The sequence below is a fragment of the Anser anser genome (genome assembly GCF_964211835.1).
Source record: "Anser anser genome assembly, chromosome: 2".
In the NCBI taxonomy this organism is placed as follows: Eukaryota; Metazoa; Chordata; class Aves; order Anseriformes; family Anatidae; genus Anser; species Anser anser.
Genome location: NC_139721.1, coordinates 145,703,554 through 145,712,859, shown reverse-complemented (window position 1 = coordinate 145,712,859; position 9,306 = coordinate 145,703,554). Strand labels below are relative to the sequence as shown.

At 45.2% G+C, this 9,306-nt stretch overlaps 1 long non-coding RNA gene across 1 annotated transcript in view; it reads right to left on the bottom strand.

The window, feature by feature from the left end:
- LOC310894011 overlaps nucleotides 1-9,306 on the bottom strand; it is a 40,937-nt gene that overhangs the window by 10,342 nt on the left and 21,289 nt on the right. The window contains exon 2 of the long non-coding RNA XR_014579489.1: nucleotides 9,162-9,256. This is a non-coding gene — a long non-coding RNA (uncharacterized lncRNA). The remainder of the gene's footprint in view (nucleotides 1-9,161; nucleotides 9,257-9,306) is intronic.

The following is a 9,306-nucleotide window of genomic DNA, read 5'->3' as shown; positions in this document are numbered from 1 at the left end:
AACTAACAAGAAAACAAATGCCTGTAGTCCAAGTCGGCAATCGAACTGCACACCACAAAGCCAAGGAAACTGCTGTGGGAGAATCCCCAGAGCCACTGCACGAAAGCACGCTGGCTGACAGGATATTTAAAAAACATCAGGAATGTTCCTCATGTGACAAGATGGATCATTCAGAAGTAAGATTCTGTTGGGTATGAAAAGACTTGGTATATTAACTCAAAGGGACACTTTGAATATGTTCCTAGGTATGAGCAGCTTACTGCAGAAAGAAATGAGTGGATAGGGAAATGGGGAGGCGGGAGTAGGAGGCAAAGTCAAACTGTGTACAAAGATGGAGATTGAGCCAGAAATAGAAAGAGGGAAGTAAAATCAGAGTCTAAGAGTCTTGCATATATTCATTATGATAAGACTTTTTTTTTCCAAGCACAGGCAATTCCATTATCCAAAGAGATACACAATCACTTTTGATACAAAAGAGACAAGAATTTTATTACCATTGTATCAGATCCAGTGACTAGAGCAAATACAATCCCCTTTCTTTGCCAACTACATGATTCACAAGGTGTTCGCTGCAAAGACTGACAATCTGACTATTAGTCTGTGCCGAAGGCTGAGCTATTCTTGATGCAAAGGACTCTCATAAGTGGTCAGAAACATTCAGGAGGACGATGAAACGTGAAATGGATCCAAGTGTAGCATGATAGAAATAGGCCTTGGCTCTCAAGGTAGGAAAAAGGAATAAAACTGATATTGCTAAAGAACGTTGATTATTAAACTGAACTCCTGCTCACTAGGAGTCAGATGTCCTAGACTTGAAAGATCTGAACAACACCACACACAATCTGTTAGCGACAGAATGTGGATACCTTGCTCCATCTCTGCCTTGTGCCAGAGATTAAAGAGACTCTGATTATGATTGCTAATATTTCAGTGAATCTATCAGTGAGTGTAGGTCTATAATTCTTTAGGCCAACATCCATTTTCTTAGATTAAGATTCTGCTCCTCTAACAAGAGTTGCAAAAACTGACTTGTGAAAACGTACTTATGTATAGAAATGGCAGAAATGTCTCATGAGGTCCTCACAGGAACAACTCATTATACTGATACTGGTGTTTGTCTCTTGGCACCATTTTATCAAATGGCTTTTGAGAGGACTGTCAGAGTCAGAATGAGGGACAGAACCACCAAGAATCTATAACCAGTCTTTGAAGAAATTACAGCCTGGGAGTTTGTAATGACAAGTTTTTTCTCTATTATTTCTTAGAACTGCTGGACCACCTGTTTTTCAAATTGTCAGCAAAAGCAACACTGGATGTTCCAGTTCCTGTCAATCGTTATTAATAATTATTTAGCTGATTTCTTAGAGCTACTGAATTAACATGGTGGCTTCATTCCTCAGTTAACTACAGGTCTGAATCATCTCTGCCTTATAGATCATGGGAAAATGTGAAGCCCTAAGCCATCACGGTACATTTACTTGCAACTTTTTCTCCCTCACTCCTCACGCTTCCCAATCTGTCCTTGCCACTTTGCAGATGAAGGCTTTTCAGGGGTAGGTTAACTTTTACAGAGCCTGGTTCTATAGGACACAACATCACGTTAAGACTTCTTTGTGACAATGTTTACTACTAAACAAGAATAAGCCATTCCCTCAGGATTTAAGCACAGGTAGATCTTGATTTACCAAAGTACTGACTGTGTTGTATTTTTCCATTGAGTAGAGGCTGTATTTTATGATGATGGGGTGGGGAGGGAATGGCTTCAAAGGAAGAAAGCTATGAACACGTGGATAAAGTTTGTATTTTGAGTGCTGCTGAGTATTTGTGTGGACAAAAAGATGGTTCTTTTGAGATAACACTGGAGCTCCATGGAGGGCCTGAAGACATAAAAACCAGCACCAAATGGAGCCTTGAAACACAGATCCAAATCCACAACCAGCATTCATGATCCAGCCAAAAAAGGCTTTCTAGTTACTTTTGCATGCCATTGGGTGCAACAATTCATTTTACTCCCAATACATAAATACACACACACAAGACACTAAGTAATATCCTGGTGATCCAAAATGCTCCATGGGCCTCACACCCTCCCCACCACCTCTTCCGCTCTGGAACAGAGCAGCCCTGGGGTACGTAACTGAGAAATCTCCGCTTCAGACAAGGGAGAAAGCTTCATGAATCACCAAACAACACTTCTCAGGTGGGAAAAGCACATTCTTTGTTCCTCTATGTGGAATTAGAAAAATATGTGTAGAAGTAAAGCCCTGAAAGCCCCAGGAGAGCAATTGCTTTTTTTTTTTCTCTCTCTTTCTTTTTCAGTTTTGTGGAGCTTGTGAGTTTTGGGGTGGTTTAATTAAAGGTCTTAAAATTCTTTAACACTAACATTCAAATGTTTCATATTTTTCCTCTGGTCTCGCAGAGTTTCCATCCTCCTCTCCCTCTCTCTCTTATGTCACTTTCACTCTGCAATAAAACAATTGAATCACACACTGGTACATAAATATTGGCAGATTTTTAGGTTTGCTGTTTTTTTCACTCAGCCTATTGGGCAAACAGCCTAGAAAGGCTAAGTTATTTGCCAGAGTTTGAATTTCTGGCAAACAGTGCAGATCCAGTACAAATCTCAAATCATATTTCAGGAATGCCGTGCTTCTACCGCACCTTTCCAACTCTTTTCTCTGTGCACTAATGACTATTATGGGGAAATGCGTTCCAGAAATGTGAAAATCAATGTAGTGGGAAATGTACCAAAACCACCTTTCCACTTATACAATCTCCGTTGTCCAAGAAACACAATTAATTAATGTTATTGAGCTGTTTAGCTCCCCAATAAAAGCTTTTTGAGTGATTATATGAAGAACCATTGGTACTGGAGACTTCATACTGAAGTAATTAATGGAAGTTGATTATATTCTGACAAGTTAAATACACGTTTGTTTGATATTACACACACATGGAAAACACATGCGCTATTGAGCTCAGTACATAGGAGTTTAGATTAATGGTGTTGATGAATTATGTGGAGATTATATACTTTGCAGACACATAATGGACCTGATTTTGAAAAGCAGGGTCTCATTTTGCTCCTGCAATTTTGAGGGTGTGAATAATTGCAGGTGATTTTCTAACAGCTAGACATCTCACTGCCTGGTGGAATTCCTTCAAGCAGAGGTCATGCCTGCCTTTGTGCAAGGCACCAGAAGGCACTGGGAGAGCTCGTGCAGACACGTGAAGAGCAAACCTGCAGTCGTGCTGTGTGCTGGGACCACAGTGACCAGCAAGGACAACAAGTTTCATCCACAGCTGTGGCAGTAGATTTTGAACTTTCAAGAAATATCTTCTCTTTCCACGTCTGGGGGCAAGTTATCAAGTCGAGGTTCTACCCAGCTCCAAAAGATGATGGAGGAAGCTTTCACCAGGCTCCATGGGACGTCACTCAGGTTCACACTAAAATCTTTGCCTACCACTTAGTAGGATCTGTCTGCAGGTAACTGGATGACACTGGGATGAGGACAGAGATAGTGGTGCACATCAGGGTTTAATTGTTGCAGACTATAGCTGGGAGGTAGAAGGCTAGGTTCAAATGAGTGGCCTGATTCAGGCAGGAAAAGGACTCAGACTTCGGCCTTAGCTGCACGGGTCTGTCACGTACAGCAGCCTGCACAGACTGGTAAAGCCCAGATCTGATGGCTTCCCATCTTGTTTACAGACAGGAACACACAAAGGTACCCCTGGGATGCCACAGATAGTATTACAGGGCATTTTCTGGGTGCTTTGAGTACCATCTAAGCACATTCCTTTTGGGGTTTTTCCTAGGAATATGCCCAGAAGGAGCTGGGACTGCAGATGTCCCAAACCTGAGCTACAAAGATAGGATTGGTGCAGACTGCAGGGGGCAGCCTGGCTTCCACAGCACCCTGGGGCTGTTTTCCAGGGTCATGAGCCAGCCCAGAGCTAGATGAGTATCCCCTCCTGAGAGCAGGTCCCCACAATTGTGATTCAGTTTGAGACACCAAATCTGGGAGTCTAAATGCAAATTTTCATGAGAGGCAGGCACTCAAATTCCCACTTACATGAAGGATATCTCATCCAAACTGCCAGTGGAGCATGCAGAGAGAGACTGCACCCACTAGCACAAACGCCTCCTGATGAGCTGTCTACACCTCCCCTCTACCTCTGACACCTGTGGACACCTACTTCCAGGAACCCCTGTGTAGGTGTCCGTCACCAAGTGAAACCTGCTCTTAGAGACGTGTGACAAAGGTGCAGAGCCAGCAGGCTTTCTGTTTCCAGGACCGCTGTCATCCCAGCCATACACTGGCTGCTCTGCCCAGGTGCATTACATAGACAAAGTAAAGGGAAAGATGTACAGACCTGCTCTGGCCTGGATCTTAAAGGCATTGGGGGAACAAATATGAGGTACCAGGATGTTCCTATGGAGGTACAGTAAATGGAAAGTTAAAGGGCCACAGAGCTTCTCTTTTCTGTGCTTGCAGTCCATAAATCCAGTGCTTGGTTCTCTGTGCATCATTAGAAGGTGACCGCTACCATGGTCTATAAACAAATACAGACGGTGCATCCTGCATGACAGAAATGAGCTCCCAGACACAAATCCCAGAAGAGGTCTGTGCCTTGCCCCCGGCAGTCAAGCTCCAGGTCCACTTGATGTGGCTTCGCTTGGCACATACCCAGGGCAATGAGACAAGCTGTATGGCTGCCTCCCCACCACTGGGTGGTTGCCTAGCTCTCAGCAGAGATTTCAGCATCCTTTCTGCCTTGCCTGACCCTGGGAAGCCCCTGGGTATGGATGCAGTGGGGCAGGCAGGGCTCAGAGGGGTGGTGAGGGGTAGAGAGAAAAAGTGAGAGGTGAGCATCAGCAGTGCCTGTAGATGCTGAAGGTCTTGAGGTACATGGTAGGCCTACAGATGCCCCAGATGGTGCAGATGTGATGGAGGAACTGAATGCTGGGGGGCCCTGGAGACTCACTGTGTGACTTTAGGATGAGTTGTTCCATCTTGATCCCTCCACACGGAGGTAGCAGGACCTAAGGCAACAGCACCGGTGCAGGCACTGAACCAGTTTATTTGGCCATAAAAATACCTAACCCCTTCCTAAGACTGCTGCGGCTTTGATCTCCCACCGAGCTACAACCCTGCAGGAAAGACAGAATTAGGGCCTAATTCTGCAATTATTTACTGCCTCCATGAAAGAGCAATCGTTGTTGGGAAGGGCTTTTAACTACCACTCTCCTGCCTGCTGCAGGCAGTGGTAATCCTGGAGGCAGGCCCCAAAGCTTGCCGTGCCGGCGGACAGGAAGCTGCCCTTTCCGAGGAAGGGGAAAGATCAGGCTTCAGCCTCCACTTCTTAATTAGCAGCTGCAGGTGGAGAGCTGTGCAAGTCCCTCACATTGCTTTTATAGCTATCACATCTTTATGTGGCTGAACTGTTTTTTTCCACTGTAACTTGGCCATTTTTTGGAAGAGAAATATTTTGGGTCACATTATCAATTTTTCCCCCATGGAAAGCTTATAAAAATTAATCTATAAGCAAATTGATGGGAGGAAAAAAAAGTTAGCAGAAATGTTTTCAAATGGATAAACTTCAAAGGATTTGAGCTCATTCCATTTGAATTACGGAGTCAGAGCTTTGGTCCAGCCACTCTTTCGTTCTCTACCTCTCTTCCCCACCCGTGCGGCTTTGCATCACACTTGAACAGGTCCCCAGTGAGTATTTTTTTCCTAATGATTGCATTTAGCATTGGCAGAAGTACCTTGATGGGCTGTGCTTGAGGTTGAAGACCCCACTTGCTGTCCACAACAGGCTCAAGAAGCCACAGGGTCGCCTTTCTGACTGCAGTGTGCCAATCTGCCTCCAGAACCTCTCAGATGGGCAGAGACGGATGCTCCTTCCCCTAGCCCTACTCATTGCTCTGACCTGCTGTTAGTGGTCCCAGCATAGCTGTCAGACAGCGCAGCAGTCTGTGTCTGCAGACGTCAATCTAACGGGACAGGCCTAAAGCCACCGCCACCACAAAGATCCCCGATGAGTTATCTTGTGCCCTTTTAGTTTGTGCCAAAGCACATTAGTGACACTGAGGTTGAAGGGCTGATAAAAACCTACGTAAACACAACCTTGCCTTTTCTTTGAAGTGAGATGCCAGTTGCAGTGCCAGGCAAGCACTGAGATTGTCCTCAGAGGAGTCAAGGGGCAGTGTAACAGCCACCATCTCTTTGGGATAAATACGAGAAACAAAATCCTTCAAGATGCTTTGTGGATCCAGAAAACTGAAGCAGACTCTATCCAAAGACATGCATTCCTGCATAAATAAAATAATTACCTCTACTTACAGGTGTCTCATGTCTCGCTGGTTATTGTTTTTGTGTGTTTATGAAAAGAAGCCAGAGCAGATCAGAGAAGCCAAGGACACGTCCTAAACAAACACGAGGATTATGGTTCCGAGAACAGATAAAGAGAGCGGGGGTAGGATGGGGGAATTTTAGCTGATCAGAAGCTGATAAAAGACAATTGTGACAAGAAAAATCAGCTCCTAATTCCTCTTGCATCCAGGGGATATGGCACGTTGTACATTCCTTGTAAACAGGAGACCACAGTAAAGAAGCCTGTCTCTATTATCACCTGCCTCTCCTAACCAGCACAGCCCACAGCACTCTGAATTTTGGCAAGGGCAAAGCAATACGGTACACCTCAGGAGCACAAGGGTCCTGGAAGTGCTCGGGAGAGACAGAGTGATGGAGATACCACCAAAATAAACCATGATGGAAGCAGACGTGACAGCCAAGTGGGAATCATGGAGCTGACAGGGTATATCTGATCCGCAGCTGCACACTGCTGAGCCTGCAGGTAGCCAAAGTCCTCGCTCTTCCTCCATCCCTCCTCCTGCTCATCCCCTTCTCTCCCCGGAGCTCCTCTGTCCTTTCATCCTCAGCTTCTCTGGACGCCATGGTGCCAAACTGGAGGAGGGACAGGGCTGTCCTGTGTCAGCCATTTGGCTGTCGCTGTTACCTCGTGTTACTGGTGTGGTAATGGAAAAGGGCTGGGATCCCCTCGGCACATCTGATCTCATTCAAGACCACCCAGCAAAAAGGTCTCCCTCAACCAATAGCCAGCAGCATGATGCATCGATAAAGGAGAAAACATCAGATGAAGAAGGGAAAAGCATCCAGAAGTCTCTGGTGCAGAGATGACTTGTAGGTGGAGAAGAAATTGCTTTTGGAGCAACAGCTACAAAATGTCTAGCTAGCCTGGAAGACCTGTAGCTGGGAGCAGAGACCCGTCTGCTCAGAACGAGGGGGATTTCCATGGAGCCAGGGAGACTCAAAGATGTTTTGACAGCCCCAAACCTGCTAATAGACTTGAGCAGCAGCAAGGAACAACAGATTTCAGAAACTCTGTAGAGAAAGCAATGAAAGGGGCACAGGTCAAAGCAGACCTCACTCGGCCACCTGGCTGCACCAACTAGGTTAGCCAAATGACCTCAGTAAAACTATTTTCTACCCCATTTGTAACCCTTGGAGGCCAATCAGGGAGAGGAGAGATTGTCCAGTTCAAATAATGCAAAACTCCATTTCTTTGAGGGAAAGCTCCCCGTCAGGCTTCTTGGCTCTGCTTAGCGTCTCACCCAAGTGAGTGGCTAGGAAGAGGAATAGGAGAGGTTTCCAACAGCCAGCCCGAGTACGCCAGCTCCGTCCGTGCTATGGAGCAGGTCACGACAGACAGCCGAGCACTCCAAGTTTGCAGGAGCTGTTGAGATGTGGCTTGCAGGCAGCCATCAGGCAGAAAGAGCCAGATCAGAGAATGAGCAGCAAGGGGAAAGCTGAATCCTCTGGCCTGGCTGTGGACCAGGCGAGACCTGTTCTTGGCATAATCTGGTGCAAACAAGGGCTCCCAGCATAAATGGGCAGTGGAACAATTTATACACATTTAGCTGGACTTGGACTTTCAGGTCCAGATCAGCAAAAAGAAATCAGACACCCCAAGGGCCTGGGGAATATGCCCCACAATTTGAGTTTTTCTCTGCAACAGCCAACCGGGAAAGGAAGCAGCTGCTAGCAAGAAAGATGGACATTAATTGCCACGAGCCCCATAAGCACAGATATGTCAAATGGAAAAGGTGACTCTAGTCTGGTCTGTGGCATTTTTGAACAATTAAAAAGTGATAGATTTGGTTTGTAAAACAAGTGAAGTTGGCTATAATGCAAAAAACCTGAAGAAACTAGTTCAGTTAAGTGCTGGTACAGTGAGAACGTTCACTATAAAATGTCAACTTTTTATAATAGGAGGCTGGGCCAGAACAAAACACCACAAGAGCCTAGTAAAAAACCCCTTTCCTCAGTCTGACCATTGCAAGGATACTACATCATGTCAGCAAAGGCCAGAGATACACAAATGAGGCCTGAGGTTTTTGTTTAGATCCTCACAGTAGAACAACAGAAGGAGAATGGCTATGAACCCACTGCCAGTATCTGGGAAATGCGTGGAAAAAGTGGACACTGCCTCAAGGATAACCATTAATAGAACAGACATACTAAAAACAGTAAGGGACAGACTGTCCAAAAGTGAACCAACTAATTGGTCTCAAATGGAGACAGTGACAGGGAAACATGCATTCATCCAACAGTTGGGAAAGTTGGGTTTGCAAATTGGACATCTGGAATTTGAGCTAGATTTCTGGATGGCCGAGATAGTGGATGAGCTAATAAACAGTTTGGATTTCATTATGCCTAATAGCCGAGTAAGTGCCAGGAAACCATGTCTTACAATCCCTGCCTGTGAAAATTCTTTATAACTATGTGGCACAGGTGAGCAAAATGATTTGTAGGCAACTGGTTTGCAGAGAGCAGGGAAAGGCACCATTATAAGTGACATGCCATGGGAGCTTTCCAGTCAAAGAAATCACTTCCCAGAGGCTGAAACCTGTTTAGAGACCTAGGATCTCAGAAGGATTTTTTTGCTCAAGTGTTGGTATATTGGAAGCAGGCATCTGTCTTCTCCTTGTGTGCTAGACATTTCTGATTAGGAGATAATAAAAGGGGAAAAAAATGAATGATGGCCAAAGAGCATGAAAAAGTAAACTAGTATATTAAATATACATAAAAAAACTAGGAGAGAGAAAAAAGCGGAGATAAATGTGTGGAGCTTACTATTTGGTGCTGAGCATTTTTTCAAGGAGCCAAGGGTGGCTTGTAAAGCTTTGCCACTGAGGATCCTGGAGTTGTCTTCCCTCTCATTGCCAAAGCTGCACAGGAATAAAATAGAGGAAAGTGGCCATAGAGCAGACACATCTCA